Source organism: Cibotium barometz, chromosome 19 (genome assembly GCF_041138505.1).
Source record: "Cibotium barometz isolate CiBa-2024 chromosome 19, ASM4113850v1, whole genome shotgun sequence".
NCBI lineage: Eukaryota > Viridiplantae > Streptophyta > Polypodiopsida > Cyatheales > Cibotiaceae > Cibotium > Cibotium barometz.
In genome coordinates, this window is record NC_141064.1 from 30,493,358 (window position 1) to 30,505,312 (window position 11,955).

The window sequence follows — 11,955 nt, forward strand, 5'->3', positions numbered from 1 at the left end:
ATTAAACCTATTTCTCAAGAAGTCTGAGCCCTGTTTTATACTCAAACCCTTTCAGCCCACTTAAAGAAAGTGATAGTCGCCCTTCTTCTGAACAAAGGTTTGATGCTAGAGTTGAGGAAGGAAATCCAAAAAGAGCTGACTAAGGAGGAAGAGGAAGTTGAAATGATCCCAGAAACTGTTCCTTTATGAAGAAAGATTATGTGTTTTCTGGTTGTACGTGGAACGTAAAAGGGTTAAAGGATTTTTTTTTTTAAGAATGCTTCATTTTGGGGGCTAGTTAGACTTTGGGGCTATTCGGTGTTTGCCATACAAGAACATAATCTTTTTGGTAAGATCTCTAGAAAGGATAGATTCAGAGACTGGATGATTATGTATGGAGGTGTAAATTCGTGGTATAATGGAGTGATGACCCTAGTTAAGTGTGAATTGTCCCCTAGTATTATTGCCAACCATCCTAATGGTAGGATTTTGGTAGTAGAAATCTTAGTGAGAGGGGAAAGAACTTAGATCATTAATATCTATGGGGCCCACAACCACAAAATCAGGACTCATATGTGGACTTGGATTGCTAGTTTGAATATTCAAGTCCCGTGTATTATCTTGGGGGATTTTAACATGGTAGAGAAAGTTGTGGACAGATGTGGTGGAAGCATTGTTTTAATAGGTAAGGAAAATGGAAAATGGGATAAGTTAAGAAGAGATCTGGGTCTCACTGATAGTTGGCAGCTAGGGGCTGGAGGGACATACTTATTTTAGTCTACAGTATATATCCTCTTCTTTCAGAATTGATAGGATTTTCTTTAGTCAGCAAGCTACTTGGGTTCCACACACACTGAGAGTCTCTATTAACTGTAGCTTTGTTCTTTCTGATCATATGCCTTTGAACTGGTGTTAGGATGTAAGGGATGGGGATGAGCTTGACTTATCTCACTACCCGACAAGGAAACTAAGAGTTAATAATCTACTTCTTAAGAATGCTCTTTTTGTAGAGTAGCAATTAGTAAGTTGAGAAGGTGAGGATGTGAAGATGATGCATGGTGGCAATTTGCCAATGAGATGGAAGGAATTATTAGGGTTGTGGGTAAATTGAGGGTAGAGGAAAATAGATGTGAAAGAAGGAATCGGGCTTTACAGTTATAGAAACTTCAAATTAAAAGACAAACAAGTGGGTTGAATGCTGAGGAAACTAACTTGTACTTCAAATGCCAAGCTGGCATTAAGGATGAAGATGACAGATGTGCTAGAGAGGAGGAAAAATGGTCTAAATGGAAATTTTTCAACAACAAAGGGAAACCTGAGAGCAGTCTGTTCAAACTTTCCAAAGGGAGGGACAATAAAGAGGTGATGGGGAATATCATAGATGAAGATGGACTTCCTCTGAGGGATATGAACATTTTGGCCAGGAAATGGGTAAAGTTCTTGGGATCTACCCTTAGCTTGAAGGAGGATTGTTCTGCGAGGAGGTTTTAAGCTAAAAAGAGATTGTTGGGATTAATCAATCAGAAGGTGGACCCTAACAAAGCTAATTGGCTAGAAAGGATGTGGATGTTGAGGAGTGTTGGGCTGCCTTGCTAAAGTTGGGGAGAGACAAAGCTCCAGCTATCTACTGAATTCTTCATTACCTTTTGGCCTTCCTTAAAAGATATTGTGGGGGAAATCTGTAGGAAAGCTTTCAACACCCGTAACATGCACAAGGATTTTTAAGAAGGGTTGGTGAAACTGATTCCAAAACAAACAACCTGTAATAGGTTTGGTCACTGGAGGCCTATCACCTTGCTTATTGCAATCTACAAAATCTTAGCTAAAGTGATTGCCCTCAGAATTACCCCTGTCTTGCAGGAAGTAGTATCCAAAAAAGAATATGGCTTTATTAAGGGCAGGTCAATTTATGACATCTTTATTGCCTTGCTAGGAAGAGATGTGGCTATTAACACTTAGCAAAAATGCATTATGCTACAACTTGACTTAGAAAAAGCCTATGACAGAGTGCATTGGTCCTTTGTTGCAAGAATCATGGAAAAACTTGGGTTTGGGACAAAAAAATGGCAACCTGTATTTACGCTCTCTAATGTGCTATTGAATGGAAGAATTGTAGGAGGGTTTGAGATTAACAGATCTGTTATACAAGGCTGTCCTATGGCCCCTCTCTTATTTGCCATTGCTTCTCACCCCCTGGTGGAGTCACTTGAGAATGCTTGCAAAGTTGGGAGAATCATTGGTCTAAAACTGAAATGTAGTGATCAATTGATTATACAGTGTTTTGTTGATGACTCTACTCTCTTTCTAAAAGCTGAGAATAACAATGTTAGAGTGGCTTTAGATTTAGTACATGAATTTGCTGATGCTTTCTGGTTCTGAGTGCAACATATAAAAATCCAAAATTATCAGCCTAACAGAAGATAATGACTTTGATATGCAAAGATGGGGATGTGAGGTGGTGCAAAAGGGTTATATTGTTAGGTTACTTGGCATCCCATTTGGGGTTGGTATTACTAATAAACAAATGACTAATTGGGCAGTAAATAGATTTTGAAGAAGTCGAGGAAATGGGAGGGCATTAGAGTTCCATTCCATAATAGAATTGATATTTGCAATGCAATTTTGAATGCATACATAATGTTCCTTTGCCCAGTGATGGAATTTGTAAGTGCCATTGGAAAAAAATAATTGGGCCTGTCAGAGATTTCTTATGGAGGAATGGCAAAGTAACGAGTAGAGTTCCAGCCTAGATGGCATGGGACAAGGTGATTGTCCCAAAGGAGGAGGGGGTATTGGTATTCTTCATATGCCTACTCATTATATTGCAAGGAGTGCCCTGATGTTACCTAAATACCTATTTCAGAATTATTCTTTATTCTTGGTGGTAAGGGAAATTGTTGATGCTTCTGAGGTGTATGCAAAAGGCAGTTGGTTGGATTTGGGATGGAAAGACAAACTATTCTCTTTTGCTCTTATCAAAGTCACCATCTCAAAATTTTGTAAGTTGCTTTGCAAAAGATGGAAAGAGTGCCTTGGCTTCATGTCTTGGGATGGGGGATGCAGAGCCACTGGGAACTCTATGCTCAGCCTGGGGATATGGTGGACACATAAATTCAACCCCCCTTTGGCCCTCCTTAACACTTCTTCAGCTAAAAAGTTAAATAATAAAGGCCTAAGGCATTTGAATGACTGTTGGGACTAGGTGGATGTTGGGTGGAAAGACTTGGAGCATATAACTTGGGAATTTCATTTATCAGGTAGAGAGAGAGATCACTTGATTCAGGCCTTTGCTTTGATCCAAAAGGGGCGGTGTTCCACTACAGCTAATGAATCCACTTGGATTAAAGATTAGACTTGGAATAATAGTGTTAAGATAGTCAAAGGTGGCAAAACCAAAGAACTCTACTCTATGATGAGATGTGGGGATGCCAATGTGAACTATTGCAACAAGATTTGGAGATTGAGTTGAAGCTCTGCCTCATGAAAAAAAGATGGAAACAGCTTTGGGAAAGTCGGGTTCCTAAGAGGTTTCAGGTGTTTATGTGGAAGGTTGGTATGTGGGCCCTCCCCATTGGCTCTAAACTATATAGTATAAATAACTCTAGTGGAGCTGGCCCTAGATGCAGATCATGTTTAGAGGATGGAAAACATGCTTTCTGGGAATGCCCAACCATCAGGGGGTCCTGGATTAGGATTACCAAATGGGTGGAGAAGGGGGTGATTGGATTTTGGGTAAATGGTCTTTCAATGATGAGCATGCAGGGACATTATTTAACATTATAAGAGCTTATATTTTGTGGGAAATCTGGTGTACTAGGAATGCCATTGGTTTTTAGAAGGTCTCATTCATTGGTATTGAAGCTTCAGATGTAACGCATAAATGTATCTGCATGTGCTAGTCTGTATGTAATATGAACAAGATGAGATGTGCTAAGCTGGATTGTCTGTTACTAAAGTTTCTGAGTGAGGAACATCACCTGATCTATGCCCTACTCTAGTTGTGGCTTCAGACATATTGGGAGAAGGTTCCTAACCTCCGGTTTACTCTGCTGGTTAGAAGGTATGAAGATTTGAAAAGAAGATTGCCCAGGTTTGGACCTAGAACTAAAAGGTGGTACCTTAAGGAGAAATAGGTGGACCATAATTTTGTTGCTTTTATAGATAATCTTGTGGGCACCAGACCCACAGTGAAGATATGGTCAAATAAAGGTGGAAAACTAAAAAAACAGTCCCCTAGAGGGTGCACTATAGAAGCTATGATGGAAGCCTACATTATTCTTGGTTACCATGTCTCTTGGGAGCACTCCAGTTTCTTGTTAAAGGAGGAGAGATGGAATTTGTTCTGTAAACTTTTAAACGAAGTAAAATGTGAAGTGGAGGGGACTGTAGGAGTATCACTGAATAGTCTTTTGTCATGTAATGTATCTGGGCCTTTTCTGCTTATATATATAAATAATTATTATCGTTCCCAAAAAAATGAAAAGAAAAAGTATTAATATTAGCTTATGAAGAAAAGAGAGAAAGAGAAAGGAAAAGAAAGTATCTAAATAACCAAAGAGAGAGAGAGAGAGAGAGAGAGAGAGAGAGAGAGAGAGAGAGAGAGAGAGAGAGAGAGAGAGAGAGAAAGTAATTAAATAACTAAATGAAACGACGAAATGAAGAGAGAGAAAGGAAACGAAAGTAACTAAATAACCAAAGAGAGAGAAAGAGAGAGAGATAAAAAGAAAGTAATTAAATAACTAAATGAAATGACGAAATGAAGAGAGAGAGAGAGAGAGAGAGAGAGAGAGAGAGAGAGAGAGAGAGAGAGAGAGAGAGAGAGAGAGAGAGAGAGAGAGAGATGAAAAGAAAGTAATCAAATAACCAAATGAAATGACGAAATGAAAAGAGAGAGAGAGAGAGAGAGAGAGAGAGAGAGAGAGAGAGAGAGAGAGAGAGAGAGAGAGAGAGAAATGAAAAGAAAGTAATCAAATAACTAAATGAAATGATGAAATGAAAAGAGAGAGAGAGAGAGAGAGAGAGAGAGAGAGAGAGAGATGGGACATAAATAATTGATAAAACCCTTAATAATCCACCTTCCTTGTTGCAATGATAAAATACCCTTCGGAGTTACCCTAGAGAATAAATGACCCATGACAAGGCATCATATTTTTTCCTTAGGGAAAATATGAAACCAAACACTAAGGCCTTTGTTGACTGGCAAGGCAAAAAGAGCAGCAATCCTGCTAGAAAATCTCACCTCTCTGCTTAAGAGAGACATATCAAACAATCACGTAAAATTTGGCCAATCCTATGTAACTACCTTAGCTTTTTGCTAGCTACAACTTTTACAATATGCCCATACTTTGGCTCTTGCATGAAAGTGTGTGGGAGGTTCTCGGACTAGATCCCTTTTCGCCAAGTTGCTTAATATGAAAAAGAACTCCTTAACAAAATCAAACCACACATACTTGAAGGTATCGAGTAAAAGCTATTGAGTGAAGAGGTATAGAAATCCGGCTAAATTTTGCTAAAGAATTGCCAATTCTCAACGCTCTACGCTCAAAGGGGTCCTTTAGGACACTCGATTAAAAGAGCAAGTTTATGGCCTTAATAGAGAGGCACCGCAACAATACTATGGATCACTTCAAAAAACATATACAACAAATCATGTGCCATGAAGTAACCTAAATGGAGGGGAGGGAGAATCGTTTCACTTTGGCCTTAACTACTACTAGCCCCCATTCCCTTTTAAGCTTTAATTTTGATGTTCCAAATGCTTCATGCTTTTCCTTTGAAAGTAGGCCTAAAGTATGGAAGTAAAGCTCATGCCTATAACAATGTTGAAGGTATAAAGCCCAAATATACCTAAGGATGTATGAAGCTTTGCAATTTGTAAACCTCTAACAAATATGGCATAACACATGGGGTTGGTATGGGACTGAGGTGATCCCTTTGAGCCTTGGGTTGGTTGGTGATGCCAAGATGGTGTGTGCACTTTCCCTTGGTGGTTGGCGATGCCTAGAAGTGTGTGCACAACTCTCTTAGAGTTTTGGCATCGTGGGTTTTCCTTCTTGGGTTTGAATTAATGAGGGTGCGACTAGAACTTGGAGATACATCCACAAATTCTTCTAGCTGCTTTGATGGCACTGTCGACACGTGAGTCAAGGTGGAAGCTAATACTCTCCATGGTGTTGGGTCTCCACTCCATCTTGGATTTGACACTTGATGGTGTGTTTCTAAAGGCTTGGGACATGAGTTTCCTTAACCTTTGGATTTCCTTCGTAGAAGCCTTAAGCTTCTAGCAGCTTTGTTGGGATCCATTAAAGTGTTGCATGTTGAGATGGTATTGGGTGTTGGGACTATCTCTTAACTCTCTTTGGCTCAGGGGTCTATGGCGTGGATGATGCAATTTTGGGACCCAAATAGAAGGGTTTCCCTCATAGAAGCCGTGAGCTTCTAACACCTTGAGGGTACAATACCTTTGCTTTTGAGGCTCCAACTTGGCAGATTTGTGCTCATAGATAGGTTTCTAATCAAAAGGTAGCTCTACTAGATCTTTGTTTTAGCATCGTATCAGGCTTAGGTAGCCAAGGTACTCCTCCTTTAGTGACCTTCCCAAAGGTTCATTGAGGTTAACTCTTGGGGTGGTCTTCATACTTGTCGACAAGGTTTCCGGTCTCCATAATGGTTTAAGAATGGTTTGAGGGGATGCGGCAAGGTAAGAGGAGTGTTGAGCATTAAAAGGGTTACTGGAGGTGATGGCCCATAAGTGGAAGGATGAGGCTTGGGATGTTGATAGGTTGGAAGTGTCCTCATCCACTAAGGGTAAAGTAACCAACCTACACGTGTGGTTCTTCTTCTACGTAATCAATGGGACTGCAATCCATCCCCTTTCAAGGATGATGATGATGCTCTCTTTCATTGTATCTACGGAAGGTCCAATAAAACTTGCATTAGGCAAAATATGGACTCTCATTTTTGCTCCTTAAGGATTTCTACACCTCCTCTCTTTAGAAAAATGGGCTCATGGTGAAATTTTTGCAAATCAAATCAAAAGTTGATGGAGATGGCACATTTGGAATCTACTCATCAAGACCTTTCTAATGATATATAACATGATGGAAAATTTTGATTATTTAAGAAGTCTCCATATTGGTGATGACATTTCATATTACCATGCTATATATTAGTAACATGCCATGTCATCACCAATCTAGGGACTTCTTGAATAATCACAATTTCCCATCATGCTATATATCATTAGAAAGGTCTCGATGAGTAGATTCCAAATGTGTTACATGCCACGTCATAGCCAATTTGGAGACTTCTTGAATAATCAAAATTTCCCATCATTCTATATATCATTGGAAAGGTCTCGATGAGTAGATTCCAAATGTGCCATCATTCTATATATCATTGGAAAGGTCTCGATGAGTAGATTCCAAATGTGCCATCATTGGAAAGGTCTCGATGAGTAGATTCCAAATGTGCCATCATTCTATATATCATTGGAAAGGTCTCGATGAGTAGATTCCAAATGTGCCATCTTCACCAACTTTTGATTTGATTTGCAAAAAATCACCATGATCCCATTTTCTAGAGAGAAGAGGCGTGGAAATCCTTAAGGGGAAAAAATGAGAGTCCATATTTCGCCTAATGCAAGATGTAGGGTTAGTTCCTAAAATTATCCTCCAAAAGAATTGATGGTTATAGATTGAGAGTTGTTTACCATGGTGATGATAGCTGTAAATGGTGTGAGGGGTGGGTCTCTAATGGGGTCCATGTTTCCCTAGTCAAAATGTTGTGACTAGCCCCGATGTCAACTAAGGCTAGCAAGGCAGCTAGGTGGTCTTTCTAGGGAAACTCTAGCTCAAGGCCAATAGGTTCCACTCCTCATTTTGTTTCAAAATCCTAATGAGGGGTGGGTGGGTGGCCTAATAAGGTCCATGTTTCCTAAGACAAAATGTCCTTAGTCTAGGTGGTATCTATGGGGAAACTATAGCTCAAGGTGATCAAGTTCCATGTTTCCCAAGACAAAATATTGTGACTGGTGTCAACCAAGGCTGGCCACATAACTAGGTGGCCTCTCTAGGGAAATTGTAACTCAAGGTGATCAGCTTCCACTGATGGTTCTGTTCAAATGCCTCTAGCATGAACATGGATGTGATTTTGACATCGTCCACTCATACAAACCTTGTCCTAAGGGTGTCCACGGTTTGCCAGAACGTGAATCCAGTTGTTGGAGTGGTTAGTCTTTGGGAGAGGCTCATATTTTTGGGTACTCATCTTCACCATCTAACATCTTATTACAAGCTCTACAGATATCACTCAAAGTGTTGTGAGCTTGTGTGTTGCATGCTATGTACATATTGTGATTGAAGCAATCTGTGTTAATGGTTACGTGTCATGATCATTGGTGAGAATGCCTCGACCCATGGAATGAGTCTTTCTATTTTTAGGCATATTGTTATGGGCCTTCACATATATTAATGTGATGATTAGTTTCCCAATTGTGAACCAGTTGTGTCTCTCATGTAAGGCTTTTTGAAGATCATAGTGGTGGAAACTTAGCCCAAAGGTAGATTACTCTTTGCATCTTGAAAGATACCTAATGGTTTAGCTATGTTCTCATCAGCAATATTGACCAAGAGACTTGTGCCTAAGTGGTGAACTTCCTCAGGTGTCTCAAGAAATCCTTGGTGATCATGCTAATATCAACACCACCATCCAAGATTGTAGAGACTATCGTTCCCTTGTAATAAACGATAGGTAATATGACATTCATTTCATCGCTTTCAAAATAGCGTCCCAGCTAGTTCATGAGCACTTTCGGCTATGTCCTTCCTTGGTATGGATGGAGAGTACTCAATGTGACATGGCTCATCCTCCTCTTCTTCAAGTCATTCAACTATGTGGTCTCTTAGGTTCCCAATCATTCCCCAATCTATGAGCGATTATGTCTCATGTCTGAATAACTTGAATTCGAGGTGTAAACCTAGCAAAAGGTTAACAAAGGAGAAATTGTTACCTTTCTTAGGGGAGTAAGAGACACAAGGATAGATGACTATTTGCTATTGGATAAGCGCTTAATAATTATTGTCAATTTTCCATCGACTTTGAGGACAACATGCTCAAATTGCCTTAACTGATGCCAAGTCCAACATCACTTCAATAGTTATGTTGTGTGTTGAGCCGAAACAAGCACGATAACCTTAAGGAGATGAATTAAGGATATGATCTTAGATGGGATGAGTACTATGCTTCTAGATAAAATAAAGCTAAGCAAGGTAGGGGATGTGTCCATTAACCAACATATGTACCCCAAACAAGAGTTGGTATGATGTTCAATATGCCACCAAAATCACACAAGCACTAAGTGTCTAGAAGGCCCTCATGCCATGGAAAGCATGTAGGGAAAGGCCCATACCTCATCTAGAGATGTTCAACCATATATGTGAAGCATTCAACCATGTGGAAAAGGTGAGTGTCTTTTGCCTCACACTCAATGGAAAAGTAGGACAATGGTTCTGATCACTAAAAACATAGGACAAGGCTACCTTTGATGCCTTGAAAGAGGCCTTCAAAGTCAGGTATTGGAGACAAGGAACTTGATGGAGTTCTGTCGAATAGTTGCATAATGTGAAGTAGAAGGAGGGAGAATCCACCCAGAACAATATCAATCAGGTGAGATATCTTCACTCTCGTTGGAATGATAGGGACAAGTTCTCTAATGAAAGAGTGATTCTAGAGGGACTCGAAGATGTTGACTTGCATAATTCCCTATATGCTCTTGGACACACCTCCTTTGAGCAATGCTCCAAAAGCCATGGATTTTGAAGATAATTTGAAGGGAATTCATTCCCAAGAATTGCATGAAGCCACTTCCAAAGCTTCATTTAAAACCAAAAGCACAAAATCTAAAGGGAAAGGGAAGGAATCCTCTTAGGACAACAGGTAGAGTAGTTGCATTGATGCAACAAATGACCCAACAATGGAGAATAGGTCAAGGCCATGACCAGGTCAGTTAACCTCACCTTTATCCCAAGAGAGAACTAGTGTGGTGCCCAATTTACCAAGTAAACCACACTAGTACAGAGTGTCCACATTTGAGACCTAGACCAACTCTCTACTATGCTTACTACCAGAGATGGGGAAATCACAAAACATAAATTTGCTACCACCAAAGAGCTGCTCAAGCCAGCAGGCCTCTACTGCAAGCCTTGATGTGAGGCAACCGCTGGCTTTGCCAGCACACCAGCACAACACATTGTTCCTCAACTTGGCCATGAAGTGGCCAAGCAAGGTGTCCTCAAGGTACCGACATACCCTTGCCACCTCCAGTCCTTCTACCACAACCTCCGTTACCTCAAGTGACCCCCGTTCACCCCTTGAACTTGACAAATTTTTTTGAAGAAGGTGAGGAGGGAGAGGTGATTAACAACATTGTATTCAAGTCCCTTAAACCAAGTAGCCCCCCCCCCCCTAAATCTTGAGTCAGTATGTGATAGTGGGTGAGCACATGTACCCCGTATACCTAGCAGCCCAACATCGCGAGGGCGGGGCTTGAATAATATGTCTAAATGACCGCCTATGTAGTGCTATCACTACGCTGAGCATAGTTATTACCCTAGTGGGGGTAAACCATGCTCGAGCGAGATGTCCTCCCACTTTACCCCATCCTTGTTTTGGTAGGACTATTGGTAATGTCCTTGACCATTCCTTCTGCACCATTAGATTTTGATATAACTCTATTTCTCTTGGCAGGTGGAGGGCTTATTGGACATCATCTAAAGTGAGGGCTAGGGTCAGGTTAACACCTGTGGCACGAATGGTGTCTATGCATAGATGGGTGTCATATGAGGATATGGACTTTAAGCAAGTGATGAGTTTCGACCCCCGTAAAGGAAAGAGTACCAGCGTGTTGAGACCTAGTCTATCCATGTGCACCATAACCTCATGCCTCTTTGCTACCTTGTGGCACTCTTGGGTGTGGTAGGTGAGCTTGTGCTCTATCTTTATCTCTGATTGGATTTCGTTGAGGAGATCCACTCCAAGAGGGGAGGAGAAGTTGGTGGCAATAATCCAATAACTTATGGACCATGGTGGACTTGCTTTTCTTGGTGGGTGTGAGTAGAACAATGTCAGACGGTGTGTTTGAGGCACCTAGTTTTGCTACCATAATAGCAGTTAGTGTGAGAGGAATTGATAGAGTATTGAAAGGGGTGAAGGTGTGGGTGATTTCTGGCAAAAATTGGCAACAACAAGAGTTCATCTAGTAATAGGAGAGTGAAGGGTGAAAAAATGAGAGGAAGGGCCCGACTTTATATAGCTTTTTAGTGGAAATGTATGTATGTAGGCCATTCTTAGGAACATATGTACATAGAATTGTGAACATGTATATGTATGTGGGTCTGTGCACATCTTGAAATGTGAATGCCTAGCTTTAGATTAACATGAGAACGTGCATGTGTAGTTGGGAATGTGTGTTTACAACTTGGAATATGCATGTATATATGGGTACATGCACATTTGGGAATGTGTTTGTGCAACATCAGATTGATATGGGAACGTGCGTGCACTAGTTATATAGGAACGTGCTTGCATAATCTGAAATGTTCATGCGCATGTGGGTACGTGCACATCTAGAAACATGCATGTACAATTTTAGATTAACATGGAAATGTGTGTGTGTAGTTAGGAATTTGTATGCACAACTCAGGATGTGCATGGCTAGATCCTTGTTTGGCTTGCAAATATGCACTCACAAGGCAAGAAACATGCATGAAAATGTGTAAACATGCGTGGCCAGATGAGATGGGAATATGTGTGGGGGGTGTCTGGCTAAGTTTTGCTAAGTACAGTCTGATAACTCTGCCAGCTTGCAGTAGTGGGATTTTGGGGCACATGATGGTCTAGATTTTAGTTGTTTCTACCATTATGGTCATTTATGAAAGGAATGTTTTTTTCCCTTTCCTTAATGAGGATATTTTCTAA